General features: G+C 46.5%; 1 protein-coding gene across 1 annotated transcript in view; it reads right to left on the bottom strand.

The window, feature by feature from the left end:
* The window catches only part of fgfr1op2 (FGFR1 oncogene partner 2), a 65,320-nt gene extending 56,876 nt beyond the window's left edge, over positions 1 to 8,444 (bottom strand). The window contains exon 1 of the mRNA XM_072267378.1: positions 8,394 to 8,444. The gene's annotated coding sequence lies outside the window, so the exon portion shown is untranslated. The remainder of the gene's footprint in view (positions 1 to 8,393) is intronic.
* Between the last annotated feature and the right edge of the window lie 9,527 nt (positions 8,445 to 17,971).

Below are 17,971 nucleotides of genomic sequence, written 5' to 3'. Positions count from 1 at the left end.
CAAAGTTAAGATCATTTGCTCCTCCCTTCCACAGCTCTCAAAATACATCAGCACCACTTATTATTTTTATTTAGAGAGTAGCACAGTAAGCACCAACAACCCCATGCCGTCCAAATACACACATGACCCATTAACCTATTAACCCCCATGTCTTTGGAAACTGGGAGGAAACCAGAGCACCTGGAAGGCCGTGGGATATAGGAGCAGAATTAGGCCATTTGGCCCATCCAGTCTATTCTGCTGTATGATCATAGCCGATTTATTTTTCCTCTCAACTCCATTCTCCTGACTTCTCTCCGTAACTTTTGATACTCTGACTAATCAAAAACCTACCAACCTCTGCCTTAAATATACCCAATGACTTGGCCTCCACAGCTGTCTGTGGCAATGAATTCCAGATTCATCATCCTCTAGCTAAAGAAATTCCTCATCTCTGTTCTTTTAAACGGAGGCTACAACCTTTGGTCCTAGACTCCCCCACTATAAAAACATCCTCTCCACATCTACTCTACCTAGGCTTTTAACTATTTGATAGGTTACAATGAGATCCCCTCTGCCCCACGCATCACCAGCACCAGCTACCCGCCATTAAGGACAGATATTATATATATATATATATATACACACACACAGAAAAGTGCCAGTAACATCATGAAGGGTCACACCCACCCTGCTCATAGACTGTTTGTCTCACTCCTGATAGGCAGCAGGCTACGTAGCATCCACACCAGGACCATCAGAATCAAAAACAGTTACTTTACCCGAGCAGCAAGACCGATTAACACTTCCACCCACAACCACCACTACTTTTTCATTTCCAGTCAGTCACCCTACGCACTGACACTCTTGTGCCTAGTGTCACTTTATGGGCATAGAAGCAATCTTATATTTATTGTATATATTTAATTGTGCTTTTATCTTATTACATTTTTTGTGCTACATCAGATCCGGAGTAAGAATTATTTTGTTCTCCTTTACACACGTGTACTGGAAATGACATTAAACAATCTTCTATCTTAATACTGTAACAGTTCACTCTGCTGCTCAATTACTTGATTTTAGCTCTCTCCCTCAGACAATGTGCCTCCGTCACAGTACGTAAGCAGCACAGAAACAGGCTCTTTGGCCCTAGTTCATGCCAAACTGTTATTCTGCCTAGTCTCATCGACCAGCACCTGGACCATAGTCCTCCATACATCTCCCATCCATGTACCCATCCAAATTTCTCTTAAATGTTGCAATCAAACCCACACAAAGCATTTAGGTCGATACTAAAATGTCTGAAAATGTTTTACTGGTAAGTAATCACATCAATTTTAGCAGCTTTGAGGGAGGGAATTGCATTGAAACTTATTGAATATTGAAAGACCTAGATAGAATGGATGTGGAGAGGATGGTTTCTATGGTGGAGTCTAGGACCAGAGAGCACAGCCTCAGAACAGAGATGAGGAGGAACTTCTTTCGCCAGAGGGTGGTGACTCTGGAATTCATTACCATAGACAGCCGTGGAGCCCAAGTCATTGGGTGTATTTAAAGCAGAGGTTGACAGGTTCTTTATTAGTCAGGATGTCAAAGGTTATGGGCAAAAAGCATGAGAATGGGATTGAGAGGAATAATAAATCAGCTACGATGGAATCAGCAGACTAGATGGCCGAATGACCTAATTCTGCTCCCATGTCTCATGGTCAAATTTGATGAAAAGCCTCCAAAGCACTCTCAGACCAGACAACCAAAAACTTTAAGAAGAAGATTGAGTAGTAAAGTACATGGACTAGTGCAAAGGAGGAATTCACAATCAGTGAGTTCAGAGAGATCTCTGAAGATCTCTCCTGGGCCCAACATATTGAAGCAGGCATGTGAGCAGCTATAATTCACTGGGAACTTGAGGAGATTCGATATGTCACCAATGACTCAATCAAATTTCTATAGATGGTCAGGAGCACTGTAATTTATAGCAACTTCTTTATATGAATTGGACTGTACTGCTGTCACAAAACAACAAATTTCATGACATATACCAGTGACAATAAACCTGATTCTGATTCACCACAGCCCCTAGAAATGTTTATGAGTCAGGAGGTGATCTCCTGTAGCAATTCTCACAGGATAATAAACAATGCGGATGCAATTTGGTGCTCATTTTAAACCCATGCACTCTACTTCTATTTTTAAATGTTACACCAATGACAAGTAGAACAAGGGGTTTACCAATGTAGTTGTGGAGAAGGCGGCTCCAACAGAGTACACATATTCAGCCATTCAGTTTTGTGGAGTCAAAGAGACCATAGACGATAAGACTATAATATATAACAGCAGAATCCATTTGGCCCATCGTGTCTGTTCCACCATGGCTGATCCATTTTCCCTCTCAGACCCAGTCTCCTGTCTTCACCCCTTCATGAACCTAACCCAGAATCTATACTCAATGACTTGGCCTCCACAACCATTCATGGTAACAAATTCCACAGATTCACCACCCTCTGGCTGAAGAAATTAGTCATCTCCATTCTAAAAGGATGTCCCTCTACCCTGAGACCACATCCTCTGGTCCTAGACACTCATGCCGTAGGAAATCCTCTCCACATCCACTCTATTGAGGCCTTTCAACACTCAATATCCCACCCCCACCCCCAGTCTGACTTTTCACCTCTTCTCACCCACCTATCATTTCATCCTGGGTCCCCTCCTCCTTCCCTTTCTCACAGTCCAGGCTTGAAAAAGTATGCAAACCCTTGAATTTAATAACTGGTAGAACCTCCTTTAGCACCAATAACCTCCCTCAAACTTTTCCTGTAACTGCTGATCAGGCTTGCCAATGGTGAGGAGAAACTTTAGACCATTCCTCCATACAAAACTGTTTCAGTTGATAAATATTTCTGGGATACCAGCCCTCTTCAGGTCACGCCACAGCATCTCAATTGGGTTAAGGTCTGGACTCCGAGTTGGCCATTCCATAAAAAGAATTTTCTTCTTTTTAAACTATTCTGCTGTTTATTTACTCTTGTGTTTCAGATCATTGTCATCCAACTTCTTTTAAGCTTCAGGTGATGGAGCTACCCTGACATTCTCCTGTAAAATTTCTTGACACAATTTTGAATTCATTGTTCCCTCAATGATTGCAAGCTGTCCAGGCCCTGAGACAACAAAGCAGCCCCAAATCATGATGCTCTTTCCACCATGCTTCACAGATGGGATGAGGTTTTGGTGTTGGTACCCTTTTTCTGCCAAACATAGCAGTGAGCATTTCTGCCAAACAGTTCAACTTTTGTCTCATCTGTCCATGGAACATTGTCCCAGAAGTGTTGTGGAATATTCAGGTGGTCTTTTGCCAAACTTGAGATGTGCAACACTGTATTTTTTTTTGGAGAGCAGTGGTTTCCTGCATGGTGACCTTCCATGAACACCATCCTTGTTTAGTGTTTTACTGATAGTGGACACATGAACAGAGACTTGAGTAAGTTCCAGAGATTTCTGCAGGTCTTTTGCTGTTACCCTTGTGTTCTTTGTCACCTCCGTCAGTATTGCACGTTGTGCTCTTGGTGTGATCTTTGCAGGATGCCCACTCCTAGGGACAGTAGCAACAGTACTGAATTTCCTCTATTTGTAGACAATTTCTCTTACTTGAACTGATGAAGACTCGGGTCATTAGAAATGCTTTTGCAGCCTTTTCCAGCTTCATGTATCTCTGCAAATTCTTCCAAGGTCCTCTAAAAGTTGTTTTCATTGAGGTATGGCACACATAAATAGATCTTTCTTGAGAAGAGCAGGCTCTGCCAGTAACCCAACTTCTGTCTGTGTTTTTTTTTACATAGGGCAGGGCACCTCTACAACCCACACATCCAATCTCATCTCATTGATTGACACCTGACTCCAAATAGCTTTTGTAAAAGGTATTACCCCAAAGGTTCACATACTTCTTTGAGCACAGACTATGATGCAATATTGATGAGAAGTACAATTATTTGTGCGTTATTAGTTCAGGCAAATTGTATCTGTCTATAACTGTGACTTAGATGAAGATCATACCACATTTTAAGAGTAATTAATGCAGAATCCAGTGGATTCCAGTTAATCAGGGAAGCCACTTATTTGGGGTAATTCTTAAAGAACAAAGCTAATTGAGAAAATCTCCTTTGTTTATTTGGGACACTATGCCACTGAATTGGGGCAGCAGGCTGTTGCCAAACAGGTTCTAACTGGCATCAGTTGCGTGTGTTGTGTTCAAAACGCAGTGATTCTTGTCACTAATAGTTGGAGAGAAATAAGCCGTAAGACAATTCAGAATTGTTTTGCTCACTGTGGTTTCAAGTATTCAGGCTCGGAGATGCCAAAAGCAGCCAGGAATGGGAAGGGGTTGAGAGGGGTAGAGGGTTGGGCAATGTCAAAGAAAGGAGGTTTGCTGAGGTGGAAGCATAAAGGAGTGAGATAGATCATCTGGCTGAGTGGTGTCACAGCAAAATCTTTGCACTCAACCTCAGTAAGACCAAAGAATTGATTGTAGACTTCAGAGGAAGTCTAGTGAACACACACCAGTCCTCATCGAGGGATCAGCAGTGGAAAGGGTGAGCAGTTTCAAGCTCCTGGGTGTCAACGTATCAATGCAATTCCAAAGAAGGCATGACAGCGGCTATACTTCATTAGGACTTTGAGGAGCATTGTCACCAAAGGCACTTGCAAATTCCTGCAGATGCACCGCGGAGAGCATTCTAATTGGCTGCATCACCACATCTAGTGTGGAGGGGGTCACTGAAAAGTTGCATACCAGCCAGCTCCATCATGGACACTAACCCCCACATCGTTGATGACACCTTCAAAAGGCGGCAGCTGTCATTCAGGACATGCCCTTTTCTCATTGCTGCCATCAAAGAGGGACAAGAGCCTGAAGACACACACTCAACATTTCAGGAACAGCTTCTTCCCCTCCACCATCAGGTTTCTGAACGGACAATGAACGCGCTATTTTTTGTTCTCTTTTTGCACCACTTACTTAACTTAATTTTCTAGATATATTAGTTATTATAATTGCAAATTACAGCTTTTTATTCTGTATTGCAATGTACCGCTGCTGCAAAACAACACATTTCATGACCAATGCCAGTGATATTAAACCTGATTCTGAGGTCAGTAGAGTGGAGGACAGTTCCGAGAAATGATTTGATGGGGTGATTGGTAAGGGGAATGCAGTGGGGGAGACAGGAAGAGGGTTGTTGAAAGGGACAGGGGATGTTGGGGAAAAATTGGCTTTGTTGGGGGCAGGTGCTGGAGGGATGGGAAAGGGGTGTGGTGAGATGCCAAGAGGAGGGAACGGGGGAAAGGGGTGTTGGAGAGAGGGAAGATGGGGGTCTTCAGGGATGGGGACTCTGGACCTCGCACCAATCCCTCTCTCACTACCATGGAGACCAACAACCCTCCCACTACCCCCAAGAAATATTGCTAGACATGAACCTGTCCCCACGTTTGGCCGCATGGGTTTCCACCGGGTGCTCCGGTTTCCTCCCACAGTCCAAAGATGTACCAGTTGGTAGGTTAATTGGTCATTGGAAATTGTTCCCTGATTAGGCTCGGGTTAAACTGGGTGATTGCTGGGCGGCGAGGCTTGAGGGGCCAGAAGGGCCCACACTGTGCTGTATGTCAATAAACTTCTAAAAACCAGCGTGGCAGTTTAAATTAACATATTATAAAAAACAATTTCAGCTGCGCGACGACAAAGGCTATGTGCACAGGAGCAGTTCAGTTAGTGCGGCCGCGCACCTGCACATCTTAGAGGGATCAGTGCTTCGCATGGCAAATTTTCAGTATCTCCTCTCCCATCCGGTCCCTTCTCCCCGTGCTCCCCTCCCCATTCTCCCTTCTGTCTCTGATCTCTCCTCTCTCCACCCACTTTTCCCCTCGACCCCCAATTCCTTTTCTCTACTCTCCCCCCTCAACCAATTCCTTTCCTTCCCCACCCTTCCCCACAGCCCCAGTTCCATTCCTCCTCCCTCACCCCCAACTCCCAGTTCCTTTCCTCCCCTCTCTCTCCCTACCCTCGTTTCCTTTCCTCCTCCCTCACCCCCAAACCTCGCTTCCATTCCTCCCCTCTCTCTCCCCCCTCTGACCCCCGGTTCCTTTCCTCCCCTCTCTCCCTGACCCCCAATTCCTTTCCTCCCCACTCACCCCAACCCCAGGTTCCTCTCCTTCCCTCTTTCTCCCTGACTCCCAGTTCCTTTCCTCCCCTCTCACCCCCTGACCCCAGGTTCCTCTCCTCCCCTCTTTCTCCCTGACTCCCAGTTCCTTTCCTCCCCTCTCTCCCCCAGCCCTCGTTTCCTTTCCTCCTCCCTCACCCCCCAACCCTGCTTCCATTCCTCCCCTCTCTCTCCCCCCTCTGACACCCGGTTCCTTTCCTCCCCTCTCCCCAACCCCCGATTCCTTTCCTCCCCTCTCTCTCCCAACCCTCGTTTCCTTTCCTCCTCCCTCACCCTCCAACCCCGCTTCCATTTCTCTCCTCTCTCCCCGACCCCCGATTCCTTTCCTCCCCTCTCTGACTCCCAGTTCCTTTCCTCCTCTCTCCCCCAGACCCCCGATTCCTTTCCTCCCCTCTCTCCCCGACTCCCAGTTCCTTTCCTCCCCGCTCACCCCCAACCCCAGGTTCCTTTCCTCCCCTCACCTCTGATTCAAACATAAGAACATAAGAAATAGGAGCAGGAGTAGGCCATCCGGCCTGCCCCGCCATTCAATAAAATCATGGCTGATCTGTCCGTAAGCTCAGCTCCATCTACCTGCCTTTTCCCCATAACCCTTAGTTCCTTTACTATGTAAAAACCTATCTAATTGTTTCTTAAATATATTTAGTGAAGAAGCCTCAACTGCTTCTCTGGGCAGAGAATTCCACAGATTCACCACTCTCTGGGAAAAACAGCTTCTCATCTCCATCCTAAATCTTCTCCCCTGAATCTTGAGTCCCTTAGTTCTAGTCTCACTTACCAATGGAAACAATTTTCTACTTCTATCTTATCTATCTCTTTCAAAATTTTGTATGTTTCTATAAAATCCCCTCTCATTCTTCTGAATTCCAGAGAGTATAGTCCCAGGCAGCTCAATCTCTCCTCATAAGTTAACCCCTTCATCCCTGGAATCAACCTGGTGAACCTCCTCTGCACTGCCTCCAAAGCCAGTATATCCTTCCTCAAGCATGGAGACCACAACTGCACCCAGTACTCCAGGTGCGGCCTCACCAGTACCCTGTAAAGTTGCAGCATGACCTCCCTGCTCTTGAATTCAATCCCTCTAGCAATGAAGGCCAACATTCCGTTTGCCTTCTTAATAACATGTTGTACCTGCAAGCCAACTTTTTGCGATTCATGCACAAACACTCCCAAGTCCCTCTGCACAACAGCATGCTGCAATCTTTCACCATTTAAATAATAATCTGCTCTTCTATTATTCCTTCCAAAGTGGATGATCTTGCATTTACCAACATTGTAATCCATCTGCCAGACCTTGGCCCACTCACTTAACCTATCTATATCCTTCTGCAGACTCTTCACATCCTCCGTACAATTTGCTTTTCCACTCAGTTTAGTGTCATCAGGAAATTTTGCTACGCTACACTCAGTCCCCTCTTCCAAATCATCAAGGTAAATGGTAAGCAGCTGCGAGCCCAGCACCGACCCCTGCGGTATCCCACTCACCACTGACTGCCAACCGGAGAAACACCCATTTATACCAGCTCTGCCTTCTATCAGTTAACCAATCCACTATCCATGCCAATACACTTCCTCCGACTCCATGCATCCGTATCTTCTCTTGTGCAGCACCTTATCGAACGCCTTCTGGAAATCCAAGTATACGACATCCACCTGTTCCCCCCTATCCTTTCCTCCCCTCTCCCCCCACCGACCCCGGTTTCTTTCCTTTCCTCTGCCCCCCCAACCCCCGGTTCCTTTCCTCCTCCTCTCTCTACCCCTGACCCCCGGTTCTTTTCCTCCTCCTCTCTCTACCCCCGACCCCTGGTTCTTTTCCTCCTCCTCTCTCTCCCCCCAACCCCCGGTTCCTTTCCTCCTCCTCTCCCCCCCCCCCGACCCCCACTTCCTTTCTTCCTCTCCCCCCGACTCCCAGTTCCTTTCCTCCACCCCTCTCTCCCCCGGACCCCCGGTTCTTTTCCTCCTCCCTTCTCTCCCCCCTGACCCCTGGTCCTTTCCTCCCCTCCCTCCCCAACTCCCAGTTCCTTTCCTCCCCGCTCACTCCCTGACCCCCGGTGCCTTTCCTCCCCTCTCTTTCCCCGATCCCCGGTTCCTTTCCTCCCCTCTTTCCTCAATCCCCGGTTTCCTTTCCTCCTCTCTCTCCCCCGACCCCCGATCCCTTTCCTCCCCTCTCCCCCCAGACCCCCGTTTCCTTTCCACCGCCGCTCTCACCTCATCTGACCGCCGTTGCCATGAACTTCCCGGCACTCAAAGCGCCGAACGGAACGACCGGCGCCTGCGCGCAGTGCCTGCTGGGGATTGGAGTTCAAATCGTTCGCCGCTGCGAGTGCGCGATGCTGCAGTGATAGGGACCTCCAGAGCAGAGGGGGCGCTGTAAGGCTGACGACCACGTTCACTGTCGTTAGTTATCGATGCGCCAGTGATAGGGACCTCCAGAGCAGAGGGGGCGCTATAAGGCTGACGACCACGTTCACTGTCGTTAGTTATCGATGCGCCAGTGATAGGGACCTCCAGAGCAGAGGGGGCGCTATAAGGCTGACGACCACGTTCAGTATCGTTTATTTCAGCGTGAATCATTCTGGGGAGGCTTAGGTCTTATGTAAACCAGGCTGGGAGACCAGATGGATGTTTAGTGTAACCCAGTAACATTAAAATGGGAATGGAACTCACATTCCTGGATTGCGGATCTACTAATCTGACCACTGAAGAATGTGGGAGGAAACCAGAGTACCTGGACGGGACGAAATCTACGTGATCATGGGGAAAACGTACAAACTTCTTACAGATGGCATCGGAATTGAACTCTGAACTCTGACGCCCTGCTCTGTCATAGTTCACACCAACCATTATGCTCCTATGGCACCCACAATACGTGTTACTCTGGATTTCCAGCATCTGCTGAATCTCTTGTGTTTAAAATATCCCCGTCATCTTATCAACCTGTGCTGCCACCTTCAGGGCTTGTAAGACTTGTGTACCAAGGACCTTCAGCACCACATAGCGACTAATCTTTTTGTGCATTAAATCCTCCCAATGTGTACTGTTTCTCACTCATCAGAATTAAATTCCATCTGTCACTGCTCTGCCCACCTTAACACTGATCATTTATCCATCTATCTATCTGTCTGTTTAACCATCTATCTGTCTGTCTATCTGTATCTATCCATCTATCTGTCTATATCTATCAGTCTATCTATCTATATGTATCTCTCTGCTTGTCTGTCTATCTATGTATACCTATTTGTTTACTTATCCATCTATTTACCTGACCCCCGGTTCCTTTCCTCCTCTCTCTCTCCCCTGACCTCTGGTTCCTATCATCCTCTCACTCTCTCCCAGACCCCCAGTTCCTTTCCTCCTCTTTCTCTCTCTTGCCCCCCCCGACTCCCACTTCCTTTCCTCCTCTCTCCCCCACCGAGCCCCGGTTCCTTTCCTTTCCTCCCCTCTCTCTCCCCATGATTCCCAGTTCCTTTCCTCCTCTCTCTCCCCCAACCCTACTTCCTTTCCTCCCCACTCTCCCCCCAACCCCCAGTTCCTTTCTTCCTCTTCCCCTTGACCCCTGGTTCCTTTCCTCCCCTCTCTCTCCCCGACCCGCTTCCTTTCCTCCTCTCTCTATCAGAATCAGAATGAGAATCAGGTTTAATATCACTGACATACGGCATGAAATTTGTTCTTTCACAACAGCAGTACAATGCAATACATCATTTAAAAACTATAGATTGGGATAAGAAAGATATACAGTGCATTCCGGTTAATTGGGCCAACAGTTAATCAGGACATCTTATTTGGGACAACTCTTAAGGAACAAAAATTAATTGAGAAAATAGCTGGGATTCCCCCATTTATTTGGGACACTATGCTGCTTAATTGGGACAGCTGACTGTTGCCAAACAGTTTCTATCTAGTGTCAGTCGCATGAACTTGTGTGGTCATTAGAAACTACACCATGCTCAAAGCAAACAGGTTTTAAATAGCATCAGTCGTATGTATTTGTATTCAAAAAGCAGTGATTTTTGTCACTGATAGTTGGTGAGAAATAAGCAGTAAGATAATTTGCTCACTGTGAGTTCAAGTTTTCAGGCTTGGAGATGCCAGAAATGGCCAGGAGTGAAAATTAGGTGACTTCACTACTTCAACACATTAGTAACTATGAGGAATTTGAAGGTATCGATAATCATCTTGAATATGAAGATTTGAAGGATGCAATTGTTGAGAGGATTGTATGAAGGCAGTCCATTATCCGCACGGGTGTCTGCGTGCTAATTTTGCATCCTGTGGAAGAATCTTGGCCTGAAACATTGACTGTGCTCTTTGCCATAGATGCTGCCTGGCCTGTCGAGTTCCTCCAGCCCTTTGTGTGTGTGTTACTCAGATTTCCAGCATCTGCATTAATTTTGTTCAGTTACAGTCAATTAAAAAGCATGGTTGTCCGTCATGTCCAACAATGACAGTGAAACTATGAGGGAGAATTGTCAAAGTGGAAAAGCCACTGCAGGGGAGCCGTTCTATTCTCCTAACGTTGGCAGTCGTGTAAGGGAAATCATCACAAACTGGGTTCTCCTTGGCTGCAGCAGATGACCATAACTTCTCCTGTGCCTTGTCATGCTCTTTGTTCTGCTTGAACTGCTTTTTTTGGACGTTAGGTTTTGCTGGCAATCTCATCTATCCAGTCTGCCATTGTTGGCTTCGCATGCTAGGACAGTCATATCCCTATCTCAGTGGGGTATGGGGCCCATTGGCCACCCTCACCTGGTTTAACCCGCCTGTTCAAAGTGTTGTTCCGGGGTGTGGCTGCTGTCACATGCAAACGGCTACTTGGAGCCACAGGTGAGAATGGAGTGTCCGGTGGGGACCCAGGGTGAGTGAGTCACCCTGGAATGGACAGGGAAAGCCCCTTCACTGGTGGTGCTGGACACCCCATACACAGCAGGGTACACAGGATGAATTCCTCCATCAATAAATTATAGGAACGAATACACAGTTTTATAGTGCTGTAATAGCATTTGTATAGTTCCAGTTGTTCTCTATTTCATTTAAGTACATAATTTGTTACACAGTTAAATAGTAGTTTGTCTTTTTTAACCATTGTCATGAAACTTCAGCCAATTGGGCCAAAATGTACTGGTTCTGATGTATCCCAATTAACCGCAAACCACTATATACAGTATATATAAAAATTAAATTAAATAATAGTGCAAAAAGAAAAAAATCAAACTGAGATACTGCTCATGTATCTCCAGTAATCTGATGGCAGTGGGGAAGAAGCTGTTCCTAAAATGTTTCATTTATTTACGCTATTTATCTATCTATCTCTCTCTACCAATCTATCTATTATTAAAATCTTTATTTTATTTTAAAATTATTATCCTGTATCCCATTGCTGTCCTTCTGTAGAAGGAGTGGCACAATAACATTGTGCTTCACAGTGCCAGTGACCCAGGTTCAATTCCCACTGCTGTCTATAAGGAGTATGCATGTTCTTCCAGCAACTGTATGGCTTCCCTCCCAAAGTCCATAGACATACATTTTGGGTTAGTAAGTTGCGGACATGCTACGTTGACACTGAAAGCATAGTGACACTTGCTGGCAGCCCCAAGCACATTCCACAGATAGACTCTTCCTTGGGATTTGCTCCCGAAGCCTTCCCCGTGAGTGGGTATAGGCGTAAGTCAGCAGAGGCTTGAGCTCAGAGTTTTCCTGCTCTTAGATGAGCTACCAACCACGGTTGACGAGTCCCATTTGTTCCTTTTCCTGTCAGTAGAAACAGTTCTGCCGGGCTTAGTTGTCAGGGGCTATTTGAGACGCATGTTGTTGGGAGCATTTAGTCATAGTCATAGTCATAGTCATACTTTATTGATCCGGGGGGAAATTGGTTTTCATTACAGTTGCACCATAAATAATTAATAGTAATAAAACCATAAATAATTAAATAGTAATATGTAAATTATGCCAGGAAATAAGTCCAGGACCAGTCTATTGGCTCAGGGTGTCTGACCCTCCAAGGGAGGAGTTGTAAAGTTTGATGGCCACAGGCAGGAATGACTTCCTATGACATTTTGTGTTGCATCTTGGTGGAATGAGTCTCTGGCTGAATGTACTCCTGCGCCCAACCAGTACATTATGTAGTGGATGGGAGACATTGACCAAGATGGCATGCAACTTGGACAGCATCCTCTTTTCAGACACCACCGTCAGAGAGTCCAGTTCCATTCCCACAACATCACTGGCCTTACGAATGAGTTTGTTGATTCTGTTGGTGTCTGCTACCCTCAGCCTGCTGCCCCAGCACAGAACAGCAAACATGATCGCACTGGCCAATACAGACTCGTAGAACGTCCTCAACATCGTCCGGCAGATGTTAAAGGACCTCAGTCTCCTCAGGAAATAGAGACGGCTCTGACCCTTCTTGTAGACAGCCTCAATGTTCTTTGACCAGTCCAGTTTATTGTCAATTCATATCCCCAGGTATTTGTAATCCTCCACCATGTCCACACTGATCCCCTGGATGGAAACAGGGGTCACCGGTACCTTAGCTCTCCTCAGATCTACCTCCAGCCCCTTAGTCTTTTTCACATTAAACTGCAGATAATTCTGCCTACACCATGTGACAAAGTTTCCTACCGTAGCCCTGTACTCAGCCTCATCTCCCTTGCTGATGCATCCAACTATGGCAGAGTCATCCGAAAACTTCTGAAGGTGACAAGATGGGTAGCGGGAGCTCATTCCCACTACACCTCCACTATGACAACTTTAAGAGAAAAGACCCCATCTGTGCCGCTCATGGTCATTGTTCCGTCTAAGGTGTGTGCCTGTGTGCGTGCACTCATCTTAGCTACTAGTGCACAAAAGGTTGTCACCTTTACCTCATTGGCATGTTGAGTATATTTCATGATCGTACACAATCACATTTCCTTTTCCAGTTTCTGATGCAGACAGTGTTGACAAAGTGGAGTCTGCGATAATTTGTCTGCAGATTTTAGAACTGGCCTATTTATATAGTTTTTATTGATGAAATTATTTAGTCAATTTGTCGAATTCCGAAGAGGCAAAGGGCGTGAAGTGTGAAGGAATTGCTAATTCATTTAAAGTGGTATGGCTTATTATCCTTAGAATAGCTTCAGGTTTACTTCCGCTTGAATACTCAGAGCGCGCATGTTGTTGTCACTGGGCAAAGATTTGACAGCACGAGATTTTTGCGCACACTGGTCATTACAAATTACAGGGAAGATTGCTCATCATTCTGTACAGCTGAATTAAGGTCACCCCTTACCATCTAGGGAATAAAGCTCTAACTTATCTCACCTTTTCCTGTAGCACAGCCCCTCAACTCCTTCCAGCATCCTTGTAAATCTTTTCTGCACACTCCGCGAGTCCGCTGGGGAAGTCCTAGCCCCAGTGCCTGCGAATCCACCAGTGTGCCGGAGGCTGGAGGCCTGGGGGTGAATGACTGTATGTGTGTGGGTGGGTAGGTGGGTGAGTGGGAGGAAAGGGGCTTGTTTTGCTGTTGTTGTTTTGTTACTTGTGTTCTGTATTGTTCGGCCAAGCATTGTGGGGATGCTATGTTGGCGCTGAAATGTGTGGCGACGCCTGCGGGCCTCCCCCAGCACATCATTAGACTGTGTTGACTGTTAACGCAAACAACACATTTCACTGTAAGTTTTGATGTTACGTGATAAATAAATGCATCTGAATCACTTCCCAGTTTAATAACACTGCTGGGACGTGGGCCAAATGCAGGAAGATGGGACTATCTCACGTAGGCATCCTGGTCAGCATGAGATGGGTCAAAAGTTCCCAGGTTGTATAACTCTATGACCCTATGGTAAGACTGGCTGAACAGTCACTTGTGGCATTTGGGCTGTGACATCATGTCTATTTACAAATGGCGAGACTTCAAAGTCAAAATATATTTATTATCAAAGTACATATATGTCACCATTAACAACCCTGAGATTAATTTTACTTACAGGCAATTACAAGAAAATAAAGATATACAATAGATATTTTGAATTGAATTGACTTTATTACTTACATCCTTCATATACATGAGAAGTGAAAATCTTTACGTTACGCCTCCATCTAAATGTGCAATGTGCAATTTATAGTAATTTGTAATAAATAGTACATAGAACAGGACAGTCAATATAACATAGAAATACAATTGTATCAGCGTGAGTTGATCAGTCTGATGGCCTGGTGGAAGAAGCTGGCCTGGAGCCTGCTGGTCTGGTTTTTATGCTGCGGTACCGTTTCCCAGATGGTAGCAGCTGGAATAGATTGTGGTTGGGGTGACTTGGGTCTCCAATGATCCTTCAGGCCCCTCTTACACTCCTGTCTTTGTAAATGTCCTGAATAGTGGGAAGTTCACAACTACAGAGGCACTGGGCTGTCTGCACCACTCTCTGCAGAGTCCTGCGATTGAGGGAGGTACAGTTCCCATACCAGGCAGTGATGCAGCCAGTCAGGATGCTCTCCATTGTGCCCCAGTAGAAAGTTCTTAGGATTTGGGGGCCCGTACCAAACTTCCTCAACCGTCTGAGGTGAAAGAGGCGCTGTTGTGCTTTTTTCACCACACAGCTGGTGTGTACAGACCATGTGAGGTCCTCGTGATGTAGATGCTGAGGAACTTAACGCTGTTCACTCTCTCAACCCCAGATCCATTGATGTCAATAGGGGTTAGCCTGTCTCCATTCCTCCTGTAGTCCACAACCAGCTCCTTTGTTTTTGCGACGTTGAGTGAGAGGTTGTTTTCTTCACACCACTGTGTCGAGGTGATGACTTCTTCTTTGTAGGCTGCCTCATTATTATTTGAGATTAGGCCAATCAGTGTAATGTCGTCAGCAAATTTAATTAGCAAATTAGAGCTGTGGGTGATGACACAGTCATAGGTATACAGAGTGTAAAGGAGGAGGCTTAGTACACAGCCCTGAGGGGCACCTGTGTTGAGAGTCAGAGGGGTGGAGGTGAAGGAGCCCACTCTTGCCACCTGCTGGTGATCTGACAGGAAATCCAGGATCCAGCTGCACAAGGCAGGGGGAAGGCCGAGGTCTTTGAGTTTCTAGTTGAGCCTGGATAGAATTATGGTGTTGAATGCTGAACTGTAGTCCAAGAACAGCATTCTCACATAAGTACCTTTCTTCGCCAGATGCGTAAGGACGGTGCCTATTGCATCATCTGTCGATCGAATGTGTCGGTCGGCGAATTGTAGGGATCCAGTGTGGGTGGTAGCAAGCTGCAGATGTAGTCCTTGACCAGACTCTCAAAGCATTTGATTATTATTGAGGTGAGTGCAACAGGACGCCAGTTGTTCAGGCATGTTACCTTGGTCTTTTTAGGTACCGGAACAATGGTGGATATTTTGAAGCAGGAGGGCTCTACAAATTATACTCAAACGAAGTCTGACAAACAACTAATGCACAGAAGAAGAAAGTAATGCAATTACAGTAATAAATGAAGAATGTTGAGAAGATGAGTTGTAGAGTCCTTGAAAGTGAGTCTATAGGTCGTGCAATCCATTCAGAGTTGAGGTGAGTGAAGTTATCCATTCTGGCTCAGGAGCCTGATGGTTGTAGGGTAATAACTGTTCCTGAGCTGATAATGTGGAACCTAAGGCTCCTCGACCTCCTGCCTGATAGTCAAAGTGGGATAAGAGCATGCCCTGAGTGGTGGAGGTCCTTGATGATGTGCTCAATAGTGAGGAGGGATTTGCCTGTGGTGGACTGGGCTGTATCCATCACCTTTTGTAAAAAATGTACTTAATTTATGTTTTTCGAGTAAATGCTACTCATCTGATGTCATGTGCCATCAGCCTTGCTCCTGCTGACACCTCCCAACCTGAACACGCCACCATCTGTCAGCTTCCACCCAGCTGATAGGATTCACCTGCCACTCACTCCAGACTCGTCACCAGCAGCCTATTTAACCCCGGTTCTCACCCACAGATCCTGTTCACTCATCGAACAAGCTGACCACAACCAGTTGCTCCGAACTTTCCCTCTCACTGCCTAAAGTTTAACTTGTTGCCTGTTTTGTTGAGTTTCTCTTCTCCCTTGTTTTGTGGCCCCTTGTGGCTTGGTATTTTGTTGTTTATTGTTAAGGTTATCGTTTATCACTGAATCGTTTCCTCTGCTCTGCTTTTGGGTCAAGCCTCCTCTACATTCCCTGACAGATGCACCGCAGCAGAAATATACTTGTACATAAGGCAGTAAACTCAATTTGAGATTTGATATACTGGTGTAAAGAGCACTGTCATCAGAAGAGGGCACCAGACAGGAGAGAAGTTTGGCCTATCTACCAGGGCGGTTCCCAGTGGAAGTCCATTGACAAGGATGCTCTCCCCTTGCACATTGGGACCTGGGTGCAGTGTGCCGCGCAGAGCAGTGCCCTATAACAAGCTTTTAAGTTTGTCCACGGATCTCCCAGCTACTGTCACTCTGCGGGCTGGAGGAGACCATATACCATATCTACGTGGAGTGTATGAGGTGGCAACCCCTGTTTGAATTCATGAGGTGGGCTACTCCTCACCTTCTGGCTGCATTCAAGAACAGTGCATTGAGGATGTTACCATAACGAACCTCATCTGGCTGAGGGCAAATCAAACACTATGGCTTACTGCAGAGGCCAGTGCCAGGCGGCGGGATTGTGATGCTGTCTTTGGATCAGAGGATGCAACAACTCTCAGGGAAGCAGGAATTGTGCTTTACAGCTCCATCAAGGAGGTAAAATGGGAGGATTCTCAGAGAATTTACAGTCACTTCTGCAATAGCAGAGGCACGAAGCGATGTGGCAGGGAATTCAGAGGATTACAGACTACAGGTCTACCCTGCACGCCAGTGACCAAGTCGCCTCACTCCCCGGCAGGCTGAGTGTGTTTTGTGCCCGGTTTGGTGCACAGAACATAGTGCTGGTGAGGAAGGCACCCCTCTCCCCAGGGGAGCAGACACTCCGTCTGGCTGAAGCTGAGGTGAGGAAAACCCTGGTCAGAGTCAACCCACACAAAGCTGTGGGCTCGATAACATAGCAGGTGGGTTCTAAAGACTGCGCAGCCCAGCTGACGGAAGTGATGACAGAAATATGTAACATCTCTCTGGAACAATCCACTGTCCCCTCGGATTTCAAGGCAGCAACATCATTCTGGTGCCATAGAAGATGACAGTAACCTGCCTAAATGACTATTGTTCGGTAGCATTAACATCAAATGCTTTGAGCAGCTGGTCATGGAGCACATTAAAGCCTTTCTCCCGGTTACACTGGACCCTTTCCAGTTCGCTTATCACTCAAACCGATCCACTGATGATACAATAGCCTCTGCCCTACACTCTGTCCTGTCCCCCGTGGAAAATGGGGTCTCATATGCCAGACTGCTGTTTATAGACTTCAGTTCAGCGTTCAACACCATCATACCCCAGAAACTGGTGGGGAAACTGTCCTCGCTAGTCTCAACACCTCCCTCTGCAATTGGATTCTGAACTTCTTCACAGTAAGGCCACAGTCAGTCCGTGTGAGCAGCAACGTCTCTGGCCCCATTACGCTGAGCACCGGCGCTCCCCAAGGCTGTGTGTTCAGCCCACTGCTGTTCACACTGGCGAAGCGTGACTGTATCACAGGATCCAGCTCATCGAGCTTGCGGATGACGCAACAGTGGTTGGCCTTATCAAGAATGATGACGAGACGGAAAATGGAGGGAAAGTGGAGCGGCTGGTGGATTGGTGTGAGAAAACAACCTAAACCTGAACATAGAGAAGACAAAGGAAATCATTGTGGACTTGGGAAGGGTCAGACAAACCGTC

Source organism: Mobula birostris, chromosome 9 (assembly GCF_030028105.1).
Source record: "Mobula birostris isolate sMobBir1 chromosome 9, sMobBir1.hap1, whole genome shotgun sequence".
Taxonomy (NCBI): Eukaryota; Metazoa; Chordata; class Chondrichthyes; order Myliobatiformes; family Myliobatidae; genus Mobula; species Mobula birostris.
The sequence above is the reverse complement of the archived record's forward strand: the minus strand, read 5'-3'. Positions and strand labels throughout refer to the sequence as shown.